This window comes from Carcharodon carcharias, chromosome 22, assembly GCF_017639515.1.
Source record: "Carcharodon carcharias isolate sCarCar2 chromosome 22, sCarCar2.pri, whole genome shotgun sequence".
In the NCBI taxonomy this organism is placed as follows: domain Eukaryota; kingdom Metazoa; phylum Chordata; class Chondrichthyes; order Lamniformes; family Lamnidae; genus Carcharodon; species Carcharodon carcharias.
The window spans coordinates 30,691,881-30,715,869 of record NC_054488.1 but is presented as its reverse complement, the minus strand read 5'-3'; the positions used below and the strand labels follow the sequence as shown (position 1 = coordinate 30,715,869).

At 44.8% G+C, this 23,989-nt stretch overlaps 1 protein-coding gene and 1 long non-coding RNA gene across 3 annotated transcripts in view; one reads left to right on the top strand and one right to left on the bottom strand.

Annotated features, from left to right (window-relative positions):
- Positions 1-21,225, bottom strand: part of rsad1 (radical S-adenosyl methionine domain containing 1) — a 219,497-nt gene extending 198,272 nt beyond the window's left edge. Inside the window, exons 1-2 of one of the 2 annotated variants that reach the window (XM_041217466.1) lie at positions 21,051-21,225; positions 16,097-16,254 (exon numbers count right to left, since the gene is read on the bottom strand). The gene's annotated coding sequence lies outside the window, so the exon portion shown is untranslated. The remainder of the gene's footprint in view (positions 1-16,096; positions 16,255-21,050) is intronic. The other variant, XM_041217465.1, reaches the window with a different exon arrangement.
- LOC121293972 lies at positions 3,216-23,575 on the top strand. The gene is made up of 3 exons (XR_005946660.1): positions 3,216-3,369; positions 18,045-18,111; positions 23,044-23,575. It is a non-coding gene; the product is annotated as an uncharacterized LOC121293972 (long non-coding RNA).
- The last annotated feature ends 414 nt before the right edge of the window (positions 23,576-23,989 follow it).

The following is a 23,989-nucleotide window of genomic DNA, read 5'->3' as shown; positions in this document are numbered from 1 at the left end:
CTGTTTCAGGGAGTGTATATGTGGCCCTCTTTCAGGGAATGTGTACATGGTCCTGTTTCAGGGAGTGTGCACATGGTCCTGTTTCAGGGAGTGTGTACATTGTCTTGTGTCAGTGAGTGTGTACATGTTTCTATTTCGGGGAGAGTGTACATGATCCTGTTTCAGGGAGTGTGCACATGGTTCTGTTTCAGGGAGTGACTACATGTTCCTGTTTCAGGGAGTGTATATACACGGTCAACTTTTGGGGAGTGTGTACATGGTTCCTGTGTCAGGGTGAGTGTACATGTTCCTTCTTCATGGAGTGAGTACATGGTCATGTTTCAGTGAGTGTGTACATGGCCCTATCTTGGAGATTGTATACATGGTCCTGTTTCATTGAGTGTGTATATGATCATGTTTCAGAGACTGTGTACATGGACTTGCTTCAGGGAGTGTGTACTTAGTCCTGTTTCGGCGGGTGTGTACATGGTCCTGTTTCAGGCAGTGTGTACATAGTCCTGCTTCGGGGCATGTATACATGGTCCTGTTTCAGGGAGTGCGTACATGTTTCTATTTCAGGGAGAGTGTACATGATCCTGTTTCAGGGAGTGTGCACATGGTTCTGTTTCAGGGAGTGACTACATGTTTCTGTTTCAGGGAGTTTATACATGGTCAACTTTTGGGGAGTGTGTACATGGTCCATTGTCAGGGTGAGTGTGTATGGTCCTCCTTCGTGGAGTGAGTAAAAGGCTATGTTTCAGCAAGTGTGTGCATGGTCCTATCTCGGGGAGTGTATACATGGCCCTGTCTCATTGAGTGTGTATATGGTCCCATTTCAGGGAATGTGTACATGGCCCTGCTTCAGGGAGTGTGTACATGGTCCTGTTTCAGGGAGTACGTTCATGGTCCTGTATCAGATGAGAGCATGAAGCAGCAGCGAAGTAATCATCGATGTACTGGAAAAATTTATTAATTTTGCTTCCAATTTCCACCCCTCCATCATTTTCAAATGGTCCATCTCTGACACTTCCCTCCCCTTCCTTGACCTCTCTGTCTCAATTTCTGGTGATAGACTGTCCACCAATATCCATTTCAAGCCTACTGACTCCCATGGCTACCTCGACTACAGCTCCTCACACCCCGCTTCCTGTAAGGACTCCATTCCATTCTCTCAGTTCCTTCGCCTCCATCGCATCTGTTCTGATGATGCCACTTTCAAAAACAGTTACTCTGAGATGTCTTCCTTCTTCCTTAACCGAGGTTTTCCAACCACGGTAGTTGACAGGGCCCTCAACCGTGTCCGGCCCATCTCCCACGCATCCACCCTCACACCTTCCTCTCCCTCCTAGAAACATGATAGGGTCCCCCTTGTCCTCACTTGTCACCCCACCAGCCTCCGCATTCGAAGGATCATTGTCCGCCATTTCTGCCAACTCCAGCATGATGCCACCACCAAACACATCTTCCCTTCACCCCCCCGGTGGCATTCCGCAGGGATTGTTCCCTCCGGGACACCCTGGTCCACTCCTCCATCACGCCCTACACCTCAACCCTCTCCCAAGGCACCTTGCCATGCAACCGCAGAAGGTGCAACACCTGCCCCTCTACTTCCTTTCTCCTCACAGTCCAAGGGCCCAAACACTCCTTTCAAGTGAAGCAGCATTTCACTTGCACTTCCCTCAATTTAGTCAGCTGCATTTGTTACTCCCAATGCAGTCTCCTCTACATTGGTGAGACCAAACGTAGACTGGGTGACCGCTTTGCAGAATATCTTCAGTCTGTCCGCAAGTATTACCCAGACTTCCCCGTCACTTGCCATTTCAACACTCCACCCTGCTCTCATGCCCACATGTCCATCCTTGACCTGCTGCATTGTTCCAGTGAAGCTCAACAAAAACTGGAGGAACAGCACCTCATCTTCCGACTAGGCACTTTACAGCCTTCCGGACTGAATATTGAGTTCAACAATTTTAGATCATGAACTCTGTCCTCCATCCCCACCCCCTTTCCAATCACCCCACTTTTTTCCCAATAATTTATATAGATTTTTCTTCTTCCACCTATTTCCATTATTTTTAAATGTATTTCCATCCATTGTTTTATATCTACATTTTAGCCTTTTTCGATTCCTTCACCCCACCCCACCCCCACTAGGGCTATCTGTACCTTGCTTGTCCTGCTTTCTACCCTTAATTAGCACATTCCTTCGATAATATCACCACCTTCAACACCTCTTTGTCCTTTTGTCTGTGACATCTTTTGGTTATCTCCACCTATCACTGGCTCTACTTGTCCCACCCTCCCTTAAACCAGCTTATATTTCACCTCTTTTCTATTTTTACTTAGTTCTGTTGAAGGGTCATTTGAACTCGAAATGTTAACTGTGCTCCTCTCCACAGATGCTGTCAGGTTTGCTGAGTTTTTCCAGGTATTTTTGTTTTTGTTTTGGATTTCCAGCATCTGCAGTTTTTGCTTTTATCATTGTATACATGGTTCTGTTTCAGGGAGTTTGCACATGGTCATGGTTCAGGGAGTGTGTATATGATCCAGTTTCAGGGAATGTGTACATGGTCCTGTTTCAGGGAGTGTACACATGGTTCTGTTTCGGGGATTGTGTATATGGTCCTGTTTCAGGGAGTGTACACATGGTCCTGTTTCAGGGAGTGTGTATATGGTCCTGTTTCAGGGAGTGTACACATGGTTCTGTTTCGGGGAGTGTGTACATGGTCCTGTTTCAGGGCATGTATTCATGGTTCTGCTTCAGGGAGTCAAAACATGATCCTTGAAAGTTGCATTGTGCATTTTGTCACCTTCAGGTTAACGTATACACATATGAGGGATTTGAGATGGGGAATGAAGGAATCCAAGGGCTCTATTTTATAGGGCACCGTGTTCCCTGCGCCCTGTGCCAATTGTTCACTGGTCAGTGATTTTAATGGTTTGGCGGTTGGCAGGCCACCCGTTAGATTTTGAGCTCCCCCACTCATCAAGCTCCAGTGTGATATTCAGCCCCATGTTTTAACAGCAAGCGCAGTTTGGATTCTGAATATATCTTGCTGAATTTTACTGTTTCTTTCCAGGAATTGCACAATCTTGTTTCAGGAAATTTGAACATATCTTGGTTAAGTAATTTCGCAATCACTTTTGGAATCTAAAGTTTTAACGTGCTAATAATGACGAATCCATTTGAGGGAGGAACTATGTAGTTTTCCTTCTTGGAATTTCCAGCTATGTGTGAATGCTCTCTTTTAAAAGACCATCTATGCAGTAATTCAGATTGCTCCTTCTTCACCAGCTCTGTATCTGCTGGTATCAAGGCTTCTGATAGAGCCATTGCTCTGCTGACTTATTGTGTGCGAATCACTGTCATTGATCATGAGTCCATTTGAGGTAAGAATGAATAGTGTTTCTATTTGTTTGTTGAAATGTTACTTCGTGTTCTTCTTGAATGTTTGAGCGATGCTCTTAACTCTCCCAGTGTTTGGTGCTCTGGCCAGGTAGTAAGTACAATGGTTACAGGGTATTTAGACGAGATAGAGAGGGGGATAGAAGAGGAAGTTGGGTGGGTAGCAATACTGATCAAGGAATCAATTATAGCAGTGATGAGGGATGATATCCTGGAAGGATCATCAATAAGGGCTCGGCACGATGCTGAACTCTTCTTCCGCCGTCTTCGTCTCCGGGCTCACTTCTTTGGGCAGGAGTCCTCACCCCGTTCAACGGATCCTTTCACCCACCTCCAATATTCTCCCTCCACCTGGACCCCTCTCTCTGGATTCTTACCTTCTCTTGATCTTTTCATTGAGAACTGTCGGCGCGACATTAGTCATCTCAATTTCTCTGCTCCTCTCACCCATTCTAATCTCTCTCTCTGAACTTACTGCACTCCGTTCTCTCAGATCCAACCCCAACATTGTCATCAAACCCGCTGACAAGGGTGGTGCTGTTGTTGTCTGGCGCACTGACCTCTACCTCGCGGAGGCTGAGCGTCAACTCGCAGATACTTCCTCCTACCTCTCCCTGGACCATGACCCCACCACTAAACATCAAGCCATTGTTTCCAGGACTGTCACTGACCTCATCTCCTCTGGGGATCTTCCTCCCACAGCTTCCAACTTGATAGTCGCCCAACCTCGGACGGCCCGCTTCAACCTCCTACCCAAAATCCACAAACAGAACTGTCCCGGTAGACCGATCGTGTCAGCTTGCTCCTGCCCCACAGAACTCATCTCTCGTTATCTTGACTCCCTTCTCTCTCCCCTTGTCCAGTCCCTTCCCACCTACATCTGTGATTCCTCTGACACCTTACGTCACATCAACAATTTCCAGTTCCCTGGCCCCAACCGCTTCCTCTTCACCCTGGACGTCCAACCTCTCTACACCTCCATCCCCCACCAGGATGATATGAGGGACCTTAGCTTCTGCCTCGAACAGAGGCCTGAACAATCCCCATCCACCACTACTCTCCTCCGTCTGGCTGAACTTGTTCTCACACTGAACAATTTCTCCTTCAACTCCTCTCACTGCCTCCAAATAAAAGGTGTGGCTATGGGTACCCGCATGGGCCCCAGCTATGCCTGTCTCTTAATGGGGTATGTGGAACATTCGATGATTACTTCGGTGCTGCTTCATGCTCTCGTCGGGACTTGGAAAAATTTATTAATTTTGCTTCCAATTTCCACCCCTCCATCATTTTCACGTGGTCCATCTCTGACACTTCCCTTCCCTTCCTTGACCTCTGTCTCAATCTCCGGTGATAGACTCTCCACCAATATCCATTACAAGCCTACCGACTCCCACAGCTACCTCGACTACAGCTCCTCACACCCCGCTTCCTGGAAGGACTCCATCCCATTCTCTCAGTTCCTTCGCCTCCGTCATATCTGTTCTGATGATGCTACCTTCAAAAACAGTTCCTCTGACATGTCCTCCTTCTTCCTTAATCGAGGTTTTCCACCCACGGTCGTTGACAGGGCCCTCAACCGTGTCCGGCCCATCTCCCACGTATCCGCCCTCACGCCTTCTCCTCCCTCCCAGAAACATGATAGGGTCCCCCTTGTCCTCACTTATCACCCCACCAGCCTCTGCATTCAAAGGATTATCCTCCGCCATTTTCCGCCAACTCCAGCATGATGCCACCACCAAACACATCTTCCCTTCACCCCCCCCCCACCCCAGCGGCATTCCGTAGGGATCATTCCCTCCGGGACACCCTGGTCCACTCCTCCATCACCCCCTACTCCTCAACCCCACCTATGGCACCTCCCCATGCCCACGCAAAAGATGCAACTCCTGTCCCCTCACTTCCTCTCTCCTCACCGTCCAAGGGCCCAAACACTCCTTTCAAGTGAAGCAGCATTTCACTTGCATTTCCCCCAACTTAGTCTACTGCATTCGTTGCTCCCAATGTGGTCTCCTCTACATTGGAGAGACCAAACGTAAACTGGGCGACCGCTTTGCAGAACACTTGCGGTCTGTCTGCAAGAATGACCCAAACCTCGCTGTCGCTTGCCATTTTAACACTCCACCCTGCTCTCTTGCCCACATGTCTGTCCTTGGCTTGCTGCATTGTTCCAGTGAAGCCCAACGCAAACTGGAGGAACAACGCCTCATCTTCTGACTAGGCACTTTACAGCCTTCCAGGCCGAATATTGAATTCAACAATTTTAGATCTTGACCTCACTCCTCCATCCCCACCCCTTTCTGTTTCTTCCCCCCTTCCTTTTGTTTTTTCCAATAATTTATATAGATTTTTCTTTTACCACCTATTTCCATTATTTTTAAATCTTTTATGCCCTGCTAGCCTTTCCACCCCACCCCCACTAGAGCTGTACCTTGTGTGCCCTACCATCCATTCTTAATTAGCACATTCGTTTAGATAATATCACCACCCTCAACACCTCTGTGTTCTTTTGTTCTTTTGTCTGTGACATCTTTTGATTATTTGCTCCTATCACTGCCTGCTTGTCCCTACAACCACACCGCCCCACCCCCCCACTTCTCCACCACCCCCCACCTTAAAGCAGCTTATATTTCACCCCTGTCTTTAGATTCACTCAGTTCTGTGGAAGGGTCATGAGGACTCGAAATGTCAATGCTTTTCTTCTCCGCCGATGCTGCCAGACCTGCTGAGTTTTTCCAGGTAATTATGGAAAAGGATAAAGTTGGGCTGAGAATAAAAGTTCTAAACTGGGGAAAGGCTAATTTTACTAAGATGAGATGCGATTTGGCCTAAGTGGACTGGAAGCAGCTACTTGCAGATAAAACTGTGTCAGAGCAGTGGGAGGCATTCAAGGAGGGGATAGTGTGAGTACAGGGCAAATATGTTCCCATAAAGTCAAAGGAGGGGATCAAGTCCAGCGAACCCTGAATGTCAAGGGACATAAAAGTTAGGATTAAGAAAAAAAGAGAAGCTTATGGCAGATACCGAGGGCTCAATATGGCAGAGTCCTTAGAGGAATATAAAAAGTGCAGGAGGGGATCTTAAAAAGGAAATTAGGAAAGCTAAGAGAGTATATGAGAATGCATTGGTGGGTAGAATAAAGGAAAAACCAAAGGGATTTTTTAAATATATATGTGTGTGGACCCGGAAGACATGGGTGCGGTCCTCAATTAATACTTTGCGTTAGTCTTCACAATGGTTTTAATGACTGAAAATGCTGAGAGATTACTGCTTTCAGTGGGAGGATGTGGCTTAACACAGAATAGACTACTGTACAGATAAACTTGGTTATTAAAGTCTATAGAGATTAGCAACTTGACATGTTGGGCAGACTAGAGGACCCTTCAAGGTAAAGGTGATTGTAGACTCAGACATCTACAGCACAGAAGGAGGCCATTCAGCCCATCGTGTCTGCAGATATAGACAACAGGATGGAGGACTGTGAAATATTAGAGGAAGTTAACATAGAGACAGAGGGGATACTAGTGGTTTTAACGGCCTTAAAAGTACATAAATCTGCAGGCCAGGATGAGATGTATCCCAGGCTGTTGGGGGAGGCAAGGGAAGAGATATCAGGGGCTCTGGCAGTAATTTTCAAATCCTCTCTGGCCACAGGTGAGGTGCCAGAGGACTGGAGGACTGTTAACATTATCTCATTATCAAAAAAAGGAGGAAGGGATAGACCAGGAAATCACAGGCCAGTCGGTCTAACCTCGGTGATGGGGAAGTTACTAGAAAGAATTCTGGGGGACAGAATACATCTGCACTTGGAGAGACACAGATTAATCATGGATAGTCAGCATGGATTTGTTAAGGGAATGTCATGTTTGACAAATTTGACTGAATGTTTTGAGGAGGTAACCAGGAGTGCTGATGGGGGTAATGCATTTGATGTGGTCTACATGGACTTTAGTAAGGCTTTTGATAAGGTCCCTCATGGCAGACTGGTCAAGAAAGTAAGTGCCCATGGGATCCAAAGCAAAGTGGCACATTGGATGCAAAATTGGCTGAGAGGCAGGAAGCAGAGGGTGATGGTAGAGGGATGTTTTTGTGACAGGAAGTCTGTTTCTGGTGGGGTTCAGTAGGGCCTAGTCCTGGGGCCCTTGCTGTTTGTGGTGTACATAAATGATTTGGACTTAAATGTAGGGGATATGACCAAGATGTTCGTGGATGACACAAAAATTGGTAGGGTGGTAAACCGTGAGGAGGATAGTCGTAAACTGCAGGAGGATATCAATGGACTGGTCAGGTGGGCAGAGCAGTGGCAAATGGAATTCAACCCAGAAAAGTGTGAGGTAATGCACTTGGTGGGGGCTAACAAGGCAAGGGATTACACTATTAATGGTAGAACCCTGGAAAGTGCTGAAGATCAGAGGGACCTTGGTGTACATATCCACAGATCCCTGAAGGTAGCTGGGCAGGTAGATAAGGTGCTTAAGAAGGCACATGGGTTACTTGTCTTTATTAGCTGAGGCACAGAATACAAGAGCAGGGTGGTTATGCTGGAACTGTATAAAACGCTGGTTAGGCCACGTGGAGTACTATGTGCAGTTCTACTCACCACATTATAGGAAGGATGTGATTGCACTGGAGAGGCTGCAGAGGAGATTTACCAGGATGCTGCCTGGGCTGGAGGGTCTGAGCTATGAGGGAAGATTGGACAGGCTGGGGTTGTTTTCCCTGGAGCAGCGAAGGTTGAGAAGGGACCTGATAGAGGTGTATAAGATTATGAGGGGCATAGATAGGGTGGATAGGAAGACACTTTTTCCACAAGTAGAGAGGTCAGTAACCAGGGGGCATAGATTTAAGGTAAGAGGTAGAAGGATAAGAGGAGAGTTGAGGAGAAATGTTTTCACCCAGGGAGTGGTGGGAGTCTGGAACTCACTGCCTGAAAGGGTGGTTGAGTCAGAAACTCTCGTAACATTTAAGAAGCACTTAGATATTCACTTGCGTTGCCATAACCTCCAGGGCTATGGGCCAAGCGCTGGAAAATGGGTTTAGTGTAGTCAGATCTTTGTTGATCAGTGCAGACATGATGGGCTGAATGGTCTCCTCTGTGCTGTAGACGTTTAAGAGTCTACAATCATCTTTACCTTGAAGGGTCCTCTAGCCTGCCCAACATGCCAAGTTGCTAATCTCTATAGAGTATCCACCTCCTGTACTGGTTGAAGACATCCATTCCTTAATAACCAAGTTTATCTGTGCACTAGTTTATTCTGTGTTAAGCCACATCCTCCCACTGAAAGCTGTAACCTCTCAGCATTTTCACAGTCATTAGGACTATTGTTGTTGTTCAGGTAGGTGACAGATGCTGTGTGAAGAGGAATGTAAGAGACTCCAGGAAGAAACAGATTAGGACATTGGGCAGATAGCTTCTAGAGAAATGTGAGGTAATACAATTTCTTTGCATGAGCAGAAGCAGATACTAAATGATGAAACTTTAAAAGCAGCAGAGGAGCAGAAAGACTGATTTTAACTAGGTCAAAACCTTCTCATTTGCATAGAGTTAAAATTGGGTGTACCATGGGTTCACAATTCTTTACCATTGAGAGGACAAGGTTTTGAAACTGTATAAAGAAAAGCACAATTGGGTCCTAGTCTAAAAAGAGTGTTTTAGACAAAGGGAAACAGGCGATGTCAAATTATACAAGTGATTCACTAAGCTGCAGATGGAATATAGTGTCCAGTTTTGGATTTTACTTTGGACATCAGCCATGGTGAGGGCTCAGAAGAGACTTTCTAAAGTGATCCTAAGGACAAGAGGCTTTTAAATCTCAGGAGAGACTAAAGCCTTTTGGCCTCTTTTCACTGGAGAAGGCCAGGGGAGATCTGAAGTGTTCAAAACCATGAGGGCTTGTTTGATAAGACAAAATCTATTTATACTAGTTGGCATATGTTGGTGCGGTACTGGAGGAGTGGATGAATATGGGCAGTTAGATAGCAAGTGCATAATCGTAGTTGAGTTAGTGATTGGAACACTTATTCAAGACAAGCAGTGCAATGGTCAAAAGCAGAGAGCATCATAGTGAAACACTGAGCCAAATAATCACTAACCTTCCTCTGATCAGATATATCAAGTACCCTGAACAATGAGAAGGGTGTGAGAGCTTTAAGGACATTAGAGGAAGGTATAAAATGAAATGGAGTAGTCTATTTTACTAGGATTGTGAGCATAGAGTGAGAGGTTTGGTGTGGAACAACCCAGATGCTGAGTTGTAAAACATAAAAAATAGGAGCGGGAATAGGCCATTCAGCCCCTCAAGCCTGCTCCACCAGTCAATAAGATCATGACTGATCTGATGTAACCTTAATTGTACTTTCTGGTCTGTCCCCCATAACTCCTTTGCCAATCAAAACGTCTGTCTACCTCAGCCTTGAATATATTCAATGATCCAGCCTGTATTGCTCGCTAGGTGAGAGAATTCCAATCACTAACAGCCCTCTGAGAGAAGAAATTCCTCCTCATCACAGAATCACAAAATCTCATAGTTCGGAAGAGGCCCTTCGGCCCATCGAGTCTGCACCGACACGTGAGAAACACCTGACCTACCTACCTAATCCCATTTACCAGCACTTGGTCCGTAGCCTTGAATGTTATGATGTGCCAAGTGCTCATCCAGGTACTTTTTATAGGATGTGAGGCAACCCACCTCCACCACCCTCCCAGGCAGCGCATTCCAGACTGTCATCACCCTCTGGGTAAAAAAGATTTTCCTCACATCCCCCCTAAACCTCCTGCCCCTCACCTTGAACATGTGTCCCCACGTGTCTGAACTTTCAACTAAGGGAAACAGCTGCTCCCTATCCACCCTGTCCATGCCCCTCATAATCTTGTACACCTCAATCAGGTTGCCCCTCAGTCTTCCCTGCTCCAATGAAACAAGCCAAGTCTATCCAAGACTCATATCCATCTTAAATGGGAGACCCCTTATTTTGAAACTGTGTACCCTAGTTCTTGATTCCCCCATTATTGGAAACATCTTCTCTATCTACCCTGTCAAGCCCCTTCAGAATCTTAGATGTTTCAATAAGATCACCTCTCATTCTAGGTGTAGTCTCACCAATGCCCTGTACAGTTGTACCAAGACTTTCTTCCTTTTTAACTTCATCCCCCTTGCAATAAAGGTCAACATTCCACTTGCCTTCTTAATTACTTGCTGTACCTGCATGCTGACTTTTTGTGATTCATGTACAAGGATACCCAGATCCCTTTGTACTACAGCATTCTGTAGTCTCTCTCCATTAAATAATATTCTACTTTTCTATGCTTCTTGCCAAAGTGGACAACCACACATTTTCCCACATTATACTCCATATGCCAATTTTTTGCCCACTCACTTACCCTATCTATATCCCTTGACAGATTCTTTGCATCCACCTCACAGCTTGCTTTCCTTCCTATCTTTGTATCATCAGCAAATTTGGCTACAATACAGTCAGTCTCTTTGTCCAAGTCATTAATATAAATTGTAAGTAGTTGAGGCCCCAGCATTGATCCCTCTGACACTCCACGAGTTACAGTTTGCCAAACAAAAAATGACTCATTTATGCTGACTCTCTGTTTCCTGTTAGTTAGCTAGTCCTCTAACTATGCTAATATATCACCCCCAAAACTATATGCTCTTCTCTTGTGTATCTTACTATTTATGCGGCACCGTATCAAATGCCTTTTGAAGTCTACTGGTTCTCATTCATCCACCCTGTTTGTTACATCCTCAAAGAACTCTAGTATTTTTGTCAAACACAATTTCCATTTCACAAAACCATGTTGACTCTGGCTGATTGTATTATGATTTATTAAGTATTCTGCTATAACCTCCTTAATAATGGATTCTAGCAATTTCCGCATTACAGATGTTAGGCTAACTGGCCAATAGCTCCCTGTTTTCTGTCTGCCTCTTTTCTTAAACAGATGTGTTACATTTGTGATTTTCCAAACCACTGGGACCTTTCCAGAATCCAGGGAATTTTGGAAGATTACAACCAATGAGTCCACTATCTCTGCAACCACTTCTTTTAAGACCCTATAACGCAGGTCACCAGACCCAGGGGACTTGTCAGCCTTAAGTCCCATTAGTATTTCCGTTACTTTTTCTCTAGTGTTAGTGATTGTTCTAAGTTCCCACCTCCCTTTTACCTCTTGATTTCCAACTATTTTTGGGATCATCTTGCGTCTCCTACTGTGAAGATAGTTATAAAATTTGTTCAAAGCATCTGTCATTTCCTTGTTTCCCATCATTAATTCCTCAGCCTCACCCTTTAAACAGCAATGCTCACCTTAGCTCTCTTTGCTTTTCTGTATACTTGTAGAAGCTTTAATTGTCTGTTTTTATATATCTTGATAGTTTTTGCTCATACACCAGTTTCTCCAGTTAAAAAATTATTTTTTAGTCTTCATTTACTGGTTTTTAAAGCCTTCCCAATCATCTTCCCTACCACTAATTTTTGGGGCATTATACACCTTTCCTTTCAATTTGATACCACACTTAACTTCCTTAGTTATCCACAGGTGGAGCATCTTTCTGGTAGAGTTGTTCTTCCTCAATGGAATATATCTTCGCTGATTGTTATGAAATATCTCCTTAAAGGTCTGCCACTTCATCTCCACCGTCTTACCAGTTAACCTGTTGTCTTAGTCCACTTTAGCCACGTTCGCCTTCAGACCTATGTAATTGCCTTTATTTAATTTTAAGATGCTAATTATGGACCCACATTTCTCACTCTCAAACTGAATGTGAAATTCCATCATATTATGGTCACTCTTGCCTAGATGATCCTTTCCTATGACATCCTTAATTAATCCTGTCTCATTACACATTACCAGGCCCAAAATAGCCTGGTCCCTGGTAGGTTCCAGCCTGTACTATTACAAGAAACTGTCTCGGATATGCTCTACAAACTCATCCTCCAGACTTCTGTTGCCAATTTGATTTGTCCAACTGATGTGAAGATTAAAATCACCCATGATTATCACAGTACCTTTCTTAAAAGCCCCGATTATTTCTTGATATATAGTAACCTGTAGCAACTTTAGGGGGCCTTTAAACTACTCCCACCAGTGACTTCTTTCCTTTGTTATTTCTTATCTCTAACCAAGCTGGTTTTACATTTTGATTTTTTGAAACAAGATCGTTTTTCATTAACGTGCTGGTCTCATCCTTCATTAAGAGAACTACCCCGCCTCCTTTCCTTTCTTCCTGTCATTTGGAAATGTCAGAAACCTTTGAATATTCAGAACCCAGCCTTCAGCACATTGCAACCACGTCTTTGTAATGGCTATTATATCATATGTGTTTATTTCTATTTATGCTATCAATTCATCTATCTTGTTATGAATGCTGCAAGCCTTTAAAAAGCCTTTAATTCTGTCTTTTTACCATGATTGCTTATTTTGACCTTATTTGCTGGTGCGCACTTAAGTTTATTTGCTCTGTTCATTCCTATCCACATTCTGGTTATCATCACCTGTATCATTACCCTGCACTGTTGTCTTATCCCTTCTCTTTAACGTTCTGAATTGCCCCTCATGTAAACCTTCCACCCTCCCCACAACATACAGCAGAATTTTATGTCTCATGGGCAGGCGCACGCCCGACCAGAACAGATGTGAAATAACGTGAGATGATGTCAGGCGAGCATCCCAACGTCATCTCACATCCGAGCAATCCTCAGGTCGGTGGGCACACACAGATGTCAGAGCTGTGCCTGCCAACAATTAAAAGGCCACTTAAGGCTATTAAAAAGGTAATTATTTGTGATTATACGTTGCCTGTGCAATTTTGTGCTCGTCACATGGGCAAAATGGGCAGGCAAGCAGCCCACTTTTAACAAAACCTCATTCAAGGGCAGGATAAAAAGGGTCAGCAGCATTGCCATTGTGGTCAATGAGGAGTTGAGGAGATAGTTTGCTGCTCATTGCTTATTTGAACTTGACAGCTTCATCTCAGTTCTGAGCTTCATCCTTAGCATTTCTAGGCTTCATTTCAGGACTCATTGGTATTTCCAAAGCTCCCAGAGGATTTTGACCATGTGGACCCTTCCAGGTATCAGGCAGCCTTCCGTTACCCTGGTAATGGGGATTGCGCTCTCCACTGGAGGCACCTCCTCTGAGGAGGAAGAGAGGGGCAGAAGGGGGAGGAGACCAGGTGTCTCTATGAAGCTTCCAGGGAGCGACCTGTGGGAGGAGAGGTGCAGGCACAAAGGGCACAGGGACTAGCAGGTGGTCCAAGGCAGAAGGACTGCAGAAGATGCTGCTATCCTGCTGCCAGGGTTTACAGGCGGTGATGCAGCTACCTCAGTATGTCTAAAGTGAAATGCTGAAGGAGGCTCTGCCTCTCTAGGGAGACTATGACCTCCACTTGGTAGATGATTGGGTCTAAAATCACCCCCAACAGTACAGGTGGACACCCCATGCCTGTGGCCCTGAAGGTTACAGTGGCCCTCAACTTCTTTGCCTCTGGGTCTTTCCAGGGGTCAGTGAGGGTCTTTGTGGAGTCTCGCAATCAGCTGTCCACAGTTGCATTAAGCTGGTAACAGAAAATCTGTTCAGGCGGATACTGACATTTATTCATTTCTGTATGGACGAGGCCAGCCAGGCTGAGCAAGCCAGAGAGTTTGCAGCGATTGCTGGGTTCCCCCACATCCAGGGTGCCATTGACTGCATGCATGTGGCCATCAAGGCACCAGTGTGTCAGCCAGGTGCCTTTGTCAACAGGAAGGGATTCCATTTGATGAATATCCAAATAGTTGCGACCACAAGATGCAGCTTCAAGGCTATTCTGTGCTGCAGCTCGAATAGATGGATAGCTGCTGGGTGACAAGGGCTATTTACTGAAAAGATGGCTTATGATGCTCTCCACCACCCAAGGACAGAGGCAGAGCAGCATTATAATAGTAGTCATGCCTCCACAAGGATGGTCTTCATAGGTCTTCTGAAAATGCGCGTCCAATGCCTGAACCATTCAGGGGGTGCACTACAATACCCTCCAGGCGGGTGTCACTGACAGTGGTTGCATGCTGCATTTTCCACAATCTGGCTCTGGCAAGGGGAACCCACTGGAGGAAGAGGATCTTGAGGCAGCTCCACAGGACACAGAGGATGAATCCAGTGGTGAGTCGGAAGAGGAGCACAGTGAGGAGAACGCTGAGGGTGCGGTGCAGACCTCTGGATCCTTCAGGGAGGCAGAGACACCAGGCACACCTTGATCCAATGTTCCTTCAGCTATACTGCCAAAGATCTGTTTCCACCTCATGGCAGGGCTGCCGCCTCCACCCTTTTTGAACCGAAAGTCCACTCAGCGCCTGTGCAATAAAGTTTAGAGTCACTCACGTCCAGCATGAGATACTGGTATACCCTGCGCCTACAAAACAAGTGAAGCATACTCAGGCCATTAAGACACAAACAAAATTTATATCATGTTGGTACTCACATTGAATGAACACAACAATATATGGTGTTAAAGGTCATACCAGTAAACATATTAACAAAATGTGGCAGAACAGAAAATCATTTGTGAACAATCCCTCTGTGCTCACAGTGCCTTAAACTTACGTTTGTGTGTGCAGCGTCTTGTTGCCCCCCAACTTGCTGGCAATGGCATTGGAGACAGCCTGCTGACTGTGCTATCCTGTTGACCTTGATTACCTTGGTCATCCTCTGGCCAGTGCAGCCTGTGCTGGCCCCGCCAGGGAGGGGGCGGCCTGTGCAACAGCTGGCATCTCCCTAGCCACCACAACCTCAGATGCCACTGTCACTGGCAGAGGGGCAGAGGAGCTGCTGCCATCAACCAGAGCGTCCTGAAAGGAGCCCGCAGAGAAGACAGGCAGTTCATGTGCCAACATGAGGTAACTCTGGACCTCCCTGCTCACCATTGATGGATGGGCACCTAGCTGGAATACTGGGTGCCTCCTTCATCTCCCAAAATCAATGCCTGTGTGGGGGCTTGCAAGTCTGGGTGTAACCCCAGGAACCCCCGATTCTGTCCCTGGAGCTGCCTCTCCATGAGAGTCGCCACTCTCTCAATGGAGGAGGCAGTGCACTCAACCATGACAGTCAACGCAGTGCTCATGCTCCGCATGGACTCCTCCACAACACAGATCATGGCATGCAGACCTTCATGGATCTTCCCAGATCCTCCTGCACATCCCGCAAGACATCCAGCATCTGCCATCTAATGGACGAATCCTGACTCTCGTCATCTGCCTTCGATTCTGCATTGTCCTGGTCTCCAGCAGTCCCTCAACTGCCGGCACCCTGGTCACTCTCTGCCTCCACCCGCTCCTCAAGCAAGTGTGAAGTGTCCTCACTGCTATGCACCAACAATCTAGCCGATGATCTAATGCTTACCGAGGTGCTGGTATCTATGCTTGTGCTTGGTGCAGAGAAGGTGTGTGACAAAGGTGCATCTAAAGGCACGGGGTCCTCTGGCATCAAGGGCGGCTCTTTGGGGCCCTGCGTTCAGGGGCGAGCTGGCAATTCTAGCAGGGAGCGACATGTCATTAGTTTAAGTCATCACACCGTGTGCATGCCAGGCGCCCTGGTGAGACAATGGACATCTGCATCATGGTGCCCTTGTCTTCCAATGATCAAAGGGTTTGAGGCTCCCATTAATGATGAGACTACACAAGAATGTTTGCACAATCCAACACTCTCACCTCTGTGCATTGCACTCTTACCTTCTCCAGAGACCTTCCCTCTCCACAACGGGCTGACTAAGGTGGGTAGTGGCACTCCAGCTCCAAGGCATCCATTTTGTACCTCATCAAAATTAAGAGATTTGGGGGGGTCCTCTGCCTGTCCTTGACCTCTCGATGGTGTTATGGCTTCTCTTCTCCTGAAAGGACAGATGAGCATTGATTAGTCCACTCTCTGTCTGAAGCACCATTGCAGTCTGGCCAACCTGATCTGTGGAGCACTTTGCAGGGCACATCCGAGTCATGGCCCTCGACCCGCAGGAACTCAGGCCAAGCAGCCAGGGCTCACCCCCTTGGCCAACTCCGGTCATTGACAATTGCCACTCAGAATTTAACACCCCTGAGCTCCATGGCAGGGGGACAGCCAGTCCTTAACACTTCTCCACACTGATCCATGCCAACTCAGTACTCACTCTTACCAATCGCAGCAGGTCGTTGAACCTTTTGTGGTACTGCGCCCATGTACGCTGCACAACATCGTGGCCGCTGACCTCGGCTGCCACCTCCTCCCAGGCTTTTTTGTTCAGGTCTGATGGCCTCCTCCTGCCATCCCTGGGTACAAGAGTGTCGCACCTGACACTGGCCTCCTCCACGAGGACCGCGAGGCACTCGTCCGAAAGACAGGGGGCCAAATGCCCACCCAGCTTACCCACCTGCTTGATGTTTCCTACTGCTGGTGGGGCCATCGTTCCAGTCTCCAGATGGACTCTAAAGATTCTCCCCTGGCAGCCTTCAGGGAGCTGCCTTTGGCGGTTTTAAAGAGCCTGTTGGGTCGCCATTGGACCCAGCGCCTGACAGGCCCCCGCCCCCTCCCGGCCCTTCCCGACCATTGAGAAGACGTGTTTCACACTGGGCGGACCTTAATTGGCCATCCAGCATGAAATCGTGTTTGTAATGTGACTGCAGCTGGGGGTGGATTCCACAGCCGCTTCCACCCCCGCCAACTTGGGTGAAATTCAGGCCAAAGTTTAAAGCCCTCTTTACAGTCCTGTTTATACAATTCACCAGGACGTTCATTTAGATGAAGGCCATCCCAATGGTACAGCTCTCTCTGTCCCCAGTACTGGTGTCAGTACCCCATGGATCAAAACCCATTTCTCCCACACCAGTCTTTGGCTCAAAGATTTTTCCCCTACCATTCCAGTCCCGAGGAGGTGTCCTTAACTCTGGCAACAGCCAGGCAACACAGCCTTCAGGACTCACGCTTTCAGCTTCAGAGAACTGTAGCCATCTCCCTAACTATACTGCCCCATACTACAACTACATTCCTTTTAACTTCCCCCCATTTGAATGGTTTCCTGCATCACGGTGTTGTAGTCAGTCTGCTCATCCTCCTTCAGTTCCTGCTCTCAGCTACACAAGCTGCAGGAACTTCAAACCTGTTGGACAATTACAAAGACTGAGGCTCCTCCAGTGTTATTGACTGGATCCCCATACCTGCGTGATTCACAGTCACACCCTTGGGACCCTGCCCGTGAACCAAATTCAAAGTACCCAGCCTAAGCGGTGTAAATGCCTCCTGAAACAACGAGTCCAGGTAACTTTCTCCCCATGATGCATTGCAGCGTCTGAAACTCAGACTCCAGCTCATCAAATCTGTGCCGAAGTTCCGTAAGCTTTAGAAACTTACTGCAAATGTGGTTGTTGTGGCTCTTATAGATGTCCGACAGCTGCAACACATCAGCTCCCCTGCCATCTTTATTGTGTCTTATTTAATTAATTAAGTTTAGAAATATCATTCAACTCATTTCTTCCAACTCATTTCTTCCAACATCAGAAATGGGGTTGGGTGCAGGTAGAATCCATGATAGGAGAACGTGCAAGGTTTGTAGCAGCAGATTAAATGTGTCTATGATTAGAATTGTGGAAGGAGATGGATTTATGGACCAACTAAACTCCTCTTAAATTAAGTTGCATTTTGTTCTTTCAGATAACTCCATCACATGAGGTAACCAACAAAGCTTGCAAGCAAAGAAACTGTGCTATTCTTCCACATGGTATGGATCTACTTCCCTTATTTTGCATATTCCCACAAAAAACCCATCTTTTCCTTTATAATGAATTTTGGGTTTAAGCTGAGGATGTTAATGCTTTTGAATATTTTGCCTCTTCCCTCTTGTTCAACAATGATGTCAGTCTTCAGCCATCATGGAACACACTTGTTTTCATCCTTCGATCAACTTCCATCCCCATCTCCAAAAACTTCTTCGAGACTTATCCTTCCAACAGCCATTTAGTCACTTGCACCTATTCCTTTGACACTGTCCTTGTTATTTCATGAAGAACTGCAGGATATTTTACCATGTTCAAGGTCCAAATTAGAGTCATCTCAATCACACTGTGTCAATATCAAACACTCTCAAGGCAGGTACAGCACAGGTTTGATACAACAACAGCTTGCATCTATATAGCACCATCAACATGGTAAAATAACCCATAGGAACTCTTCCAAACAAAATTTGATACCAAACCACATAAGCAGATCTTAGGGTAGATGACCAAAAGCTAAGTTAAATACATTTGTTAAGGAGTTCTTAAAAGAGGAAAGAGGGGAAGAGAGAAGGATAAGTTTACAGGGGGAATTCTAGAACTTAGGACCTTGGCAGCTGAAGTCAGAGCCAGCAATTGTGATTAAAATTGGGAATGTTCAAGAGGCCACAGTTGTATGAGGGCAGATATCTTGGAGGTTGTGGCCTAATGCAGTGTTTTATAAAGGTTCAGCATAAATCCCCTGCTTTTGTATTCTTGGCCTATATTTATGAAGCCCAAGTTCTCATATGCTTTGCTCACCGCTCTTTCAATATGTCCTGCCACTTTCAAAGGCTTATCCACATGTACTACCAGTTCTCTCTGTCCCTGCTCTCTTTAGAACAATACCATTAAGCCTATATTCTCTCTCCCTATTTCTTCTTCCAAAATGCATCACATCACACTTCTCTGTATTAATTCCCTCTGCCACTTGTCTGTCCATTCTACCAGTCTATCTATACTTCAGTTGCAATTGATTAATATACTCCTCATTGCTTGCCACACCTCTCCTCCAAGCTCGGTGTAATCAGAAAATTTTGAAATTTCACTCTGTATTCCAATATCCAAGTCATTTACAGATCTTGCAAATAAACAGTGGTCCTAACAATGAACCTTGATATTACCACCATCTAGTGTCCTCTAGTTTGAAAAATAACCATTTGCCACAACACACTGTTTTCTGTCCTTAAGCCAATTTATTATCCAATTTGATCCTCCCATTCCATGAGCCTCAATTTTGTTAACCAGCCTCTTAAGTGGTACCTTGTCAAATGCTTTCTTAAATCCATTTAAAAAACATCCATTGCATTCCCTTTATCAACTCCCTCTTCATCAAAATACTCAATTAGATTAGTTTAGGGAAGGTTGGAACAGTATGGCAAGCCCTATCACCATCTCCATTCCCACTTCTTTAGCAGTTTGGGATGCAAGCCATCTGGACTAGGTGATTTATCTACTCTTAAACATAGCCAACCTTGCCAATACTTCATGCATTATCTCTACAATGTCTGCTTCTGCAGATATTTTGTCAGATTCTTCGTCCACAGTAAAGATTGATGCAAAATCTTGTAGCTTTGCACTGTACATTAAAGCATATATCATCCTCTGGAGGCAACTCCACCTCCTTCTACTTTCTTACTACTTACATGCCCTTAGAAGATTTCTGAGTTGCCTTTTATGTTTACTGCCTTTCTATTCTCATACTCTCTCCTCACCAGTCATATTCTTTATCTCCCTTGTCACCCCTGGCTTTAGTAGGGATTAGTAATTTATACTAAACCCCAGAGTAAGAAAATTCTTTTCAAGGAATAACCATATTGGCAAAAGGGACAATCACTAATTTAGAATGCAAACTAACAAGGTTTATTGGACAATAAATTTTGATACTTAACATTTCACTAGTTGAGGCATAGCACGATAAACAAGTTCAACCTGTGTCGGTTTGTCTTTCTTGTAGACACCGGGATTTCTAGGGTCTTCCCTTCTTGGTTCTTTGAACCTGGTCTCTTGACTCATGGCGTCCTTCACGATTTTAGCTTAGCCAACTTAACTCTTACATACAAATCCTTTTGCAACTCCAAGACTTCAATTGTAGTGGATTCTTTTTCAACCCACTACTTCCCAACCTTAGCTGCTAAATCTTCCAGTCCACCTTAATTGCTGAAGCTACACACTTGACAGCTGCCTGCTGAATGTTTCCCTCTCTCTCTCCCTTTCTGATAAAGACAGTTTTCTAACAAAGACTATTCAACTCTCTCTTAAAAGCAATTACTTTAGCCTTAATACTAGATCCTAAAACTTATCTGTATACTGGATTCTTGTAACAATCCTCAATCTGTGACAATTACTTTAGTCACTTCTGGGTTCTTATGGCAACCCCTCAAATTGGGACAAATAACTGTTGACCACTAATGTTCTTTGCTGGTGCTAACTTCTTAGCAAGTACCCACTCCTAGCTCTCTTCCAACAAATGGAATTCCAATACAAATGTTAAGTGAGTCATTTCATTTTTGATTTCATTTCAAAACTGATTATACTATTAAATTACATCTCTTACATTCATACAATATAAATGCCAAAGTTAGTCTAATTTCATTTTTAAAAATCATTCAGCTTAACTTTAAAAGTGGCTGTGACCACTTTCCTGACCATAACTTCACTCTTTTTTTCTCAAAGCTACATCAACTGTATTTGGCATTTAAAGACACACCAACTCTAAAACTTCTTACAACATATTACAAAACTCACAAATTATCCTAATCATGCATACAAATTAAGACTTTTCATCACAAAGCCAATGTGTAGTACAATTTGATAACTTAAGCCTTATTAGTTACACAAATGTGGTGACATCTAACACTTTGGTTCTCCTATCTTTTGCCCTTGTTGGAAAGTATCGAGCTTGTACCTGAATCATCTCTTCTTTAAAGATCTCCCATTACTCCGTTGCAGTTTTTTCCTGTCAGTCTTTGGTTTCCTTTTACTATGGCAAGATCTCTTCTCAGTCTATTGAAGATAGCTCTCTTCTAATTTAGACATTAGATTGCTTCTTTCTCTTCTCCATTACTAATCTAAACCTTATGCTACAACGATAGTTCTTACGCAAATGTTCCCCACAAACACTTGGTACATTTGGCCCACCTCATTTCCCAGCACTAGATCCAGCAATATCTCCTTTCTAGTTGGGCCAGGAACATGCTGATCGAGTAATTTCTCCTGAACACGTTTCAGAAATTCCTCCTAAAGCAAAAGCAAAATACTGCAGATGCTGGAAATCTGAAATAAAAACAGAAAGTGCTGGAAACACTCAGCAGGTCTGGCAGCATTTGTGAAGAGAGAAACAGAGTTAAGGTTTTCAGTCAAATATGACTCATCTTTAGAAATGAGGAAAGGTAGAAATGCAATGAGTTTTGTGTTGTTGAAAGAGGGAAGGGGAGGAAGAACAAAAAGGAAGGTCTGGGATAGGTTTGAGGGTGGGAGAGCTTAAATGCCAAAGATGTAATGGATCAAAAAGCAAAGGGTGTGCTAAAGAAACAAAGCATTTATCCAGAGTGAGTGTGAAAGGCAGAATAATGAGCAGCTCTGTCCACAAACATAAATGTCAAAGACAAGAATCAGATTGGCACATGGGAAAAAGCAGAATCAAAATTCACAAGGTTCATGGATTGAAATTGCTGAACTCAATGTTAAGTCCAGAAGACTGTAAAGTGCCTAATGAGAAGATGAGGTGCTGTTCCTCAAGCTTGTGTTGAACTTCACTGGAACAGTGCAGCAAACCAAGGACAGAAATGTGAGTGTGACAGCATGATGGGGAATTAAAATGGCAAGCAACTGGAGGCTCAGGATCATGCTTGTGGACTGAGCAGAGGTGTTCTGCAAAGCTGTCACCCAATATGCATTTGGTCTTCCCAATGTAGAGGAGACCACATTTTGAACAGCAAACACAGTATATTAAATTGAAAGAAGAACAAGTAAATCACTGCTTCACCTGGAAGGAGTGTTTGGGGTCCTAGACAGTGAGGAGAGAGGAAGTAAAAAGGCAGGTGTTAAACCTCTTGCGATTGCAAGGGAAGCGTGTTGGGGGTGATTGTGGAGAGACGAGGTTGGAGGGAACAGTCCCTTCAGAATGCTGACAGGGGAGAGGAGGGGAAATGTGTTTGGTGGTGGAATTATGCTGGAGATGGGTGAAATGGTGGAAGATGACCTTTTGAATGTGGAGATAGACGGGCTGGAAAGTGATGACAAGAGGAACCCTATCATGGTCCTGGGAGGGAGGGGAAGGAATGAGGGTAGATGTCTGGGAAATGGGTTGAACACAGCTGAGGGCCCTGCCAACCACAGTGGGGGAGAATCCTCAGCTGAGGAAAATGGAAGATGTATCAGGAGTGTAGTTGTGTTTTTTAAACACCAGATAATCTCATTAATAATGTTGATTAAGGGATAAATATTGGCCAGGAGAAATCCCTGCTCTTGTTTGAATTGAATCATGGGATCCTTTACCCTGGGTGGGTAAAGCTCCCTCTACATGTGCCTCAATATTAATCTCATATGATCACTCGCACCCCACCAACCCCCTTCCCCCACACTCTTGTTTCAATGTGGTGCTGTTCCATTGGCCATATCTTTTACACAGTGGTCTCTTGCTGAGTGAATTGGGGACAGTGAGGAGATTGTCCCTGGTTAAAATTTTGACTGAAAATTTTGATTGTTAGAAGTAATGAATATTCCCCAGTGCCAGTGATTTTGGGTGGATATGTATGGGATTGGCTAACACTCAGGTTGAACAGGGTGTTTATCGTGTAAATTTGGAGGTTAATCTGGTGAAGTTGTAAGATTAGCTGACTTTTTCTTTCTATCTGTAAAAGAAAAAGATTTCTAAATAGTGCTGTCATTTTTTGCAGGATCACTTGGAGAACTAAATTACAATTTATTCACTCTCTACTTCCATGGGTAGGAGGCACCTGGCTTCATGGCATCTTTACAAGTTCGTTTGTCAAGTTCAATTCGCAAACAATGTCTTCAGAGCTCCAAAACATTCACTTGTACACATTCCCAGATCAAAAGAAGCCCGGCTGATCAGAACATCAGGACAGAAGAAGCAGAAAAAAACATCAAGCAAAGTATCAATCGCATTAAAGTATCTCCTCCCAAAGTTCAGATATACTCCCATGGACTATACGCAGCCATTTAATCTCTTGTGGGAAACTTCTATATATAAAAATATATATATAAATATAAACTCTCTGATCTCTAATAATAATTGAATAAAACTCTAGGATTTCTATTTCTATTCAACTCCACCCTGACAGTTGTCCTTTCTGTGCTCACTTGCCTTAGTACTTTGATAAAAGCAAAATACTGCAGATGCTGGAAATCCAAAACACAAACAAAAATACCTGGAAAAACTCAGCAGGTCTGACAGCATCTGCGGAGAGGAGCACAGTTAATGTTTCGAGTCCGTATGACTCTTCACCAGAACTCTGATGAAGAGTCATACGGACTCGAAACGTTAACTGTATTACTCTCTGCAGATGCTGTCAGACCTGCTGAGTTTTCCAGGTATTTTTGTTTTTGTTTGCCTTGGTACTTTGTTCAGGCAGGAACAGTGCAAGGAAAAATCACCGAATTGAAACTTTGTTTTGGAATAGATATTATTGGAGCTCGATATTGAACTGACAGATGACAATTTGGGAGCTTACATAATTTTTTAGTAGCTTCTGCTATGAATGGTGTGACAATGGGCTGTCCAGCCCAGTGTGGAGCATGGTTAGGAAAGTATATTTAGCTTGCCTGTGAAAAGATTCTTCCTTACAATTTGTGGCTGGTGGGACATATTGTGACGTTAAC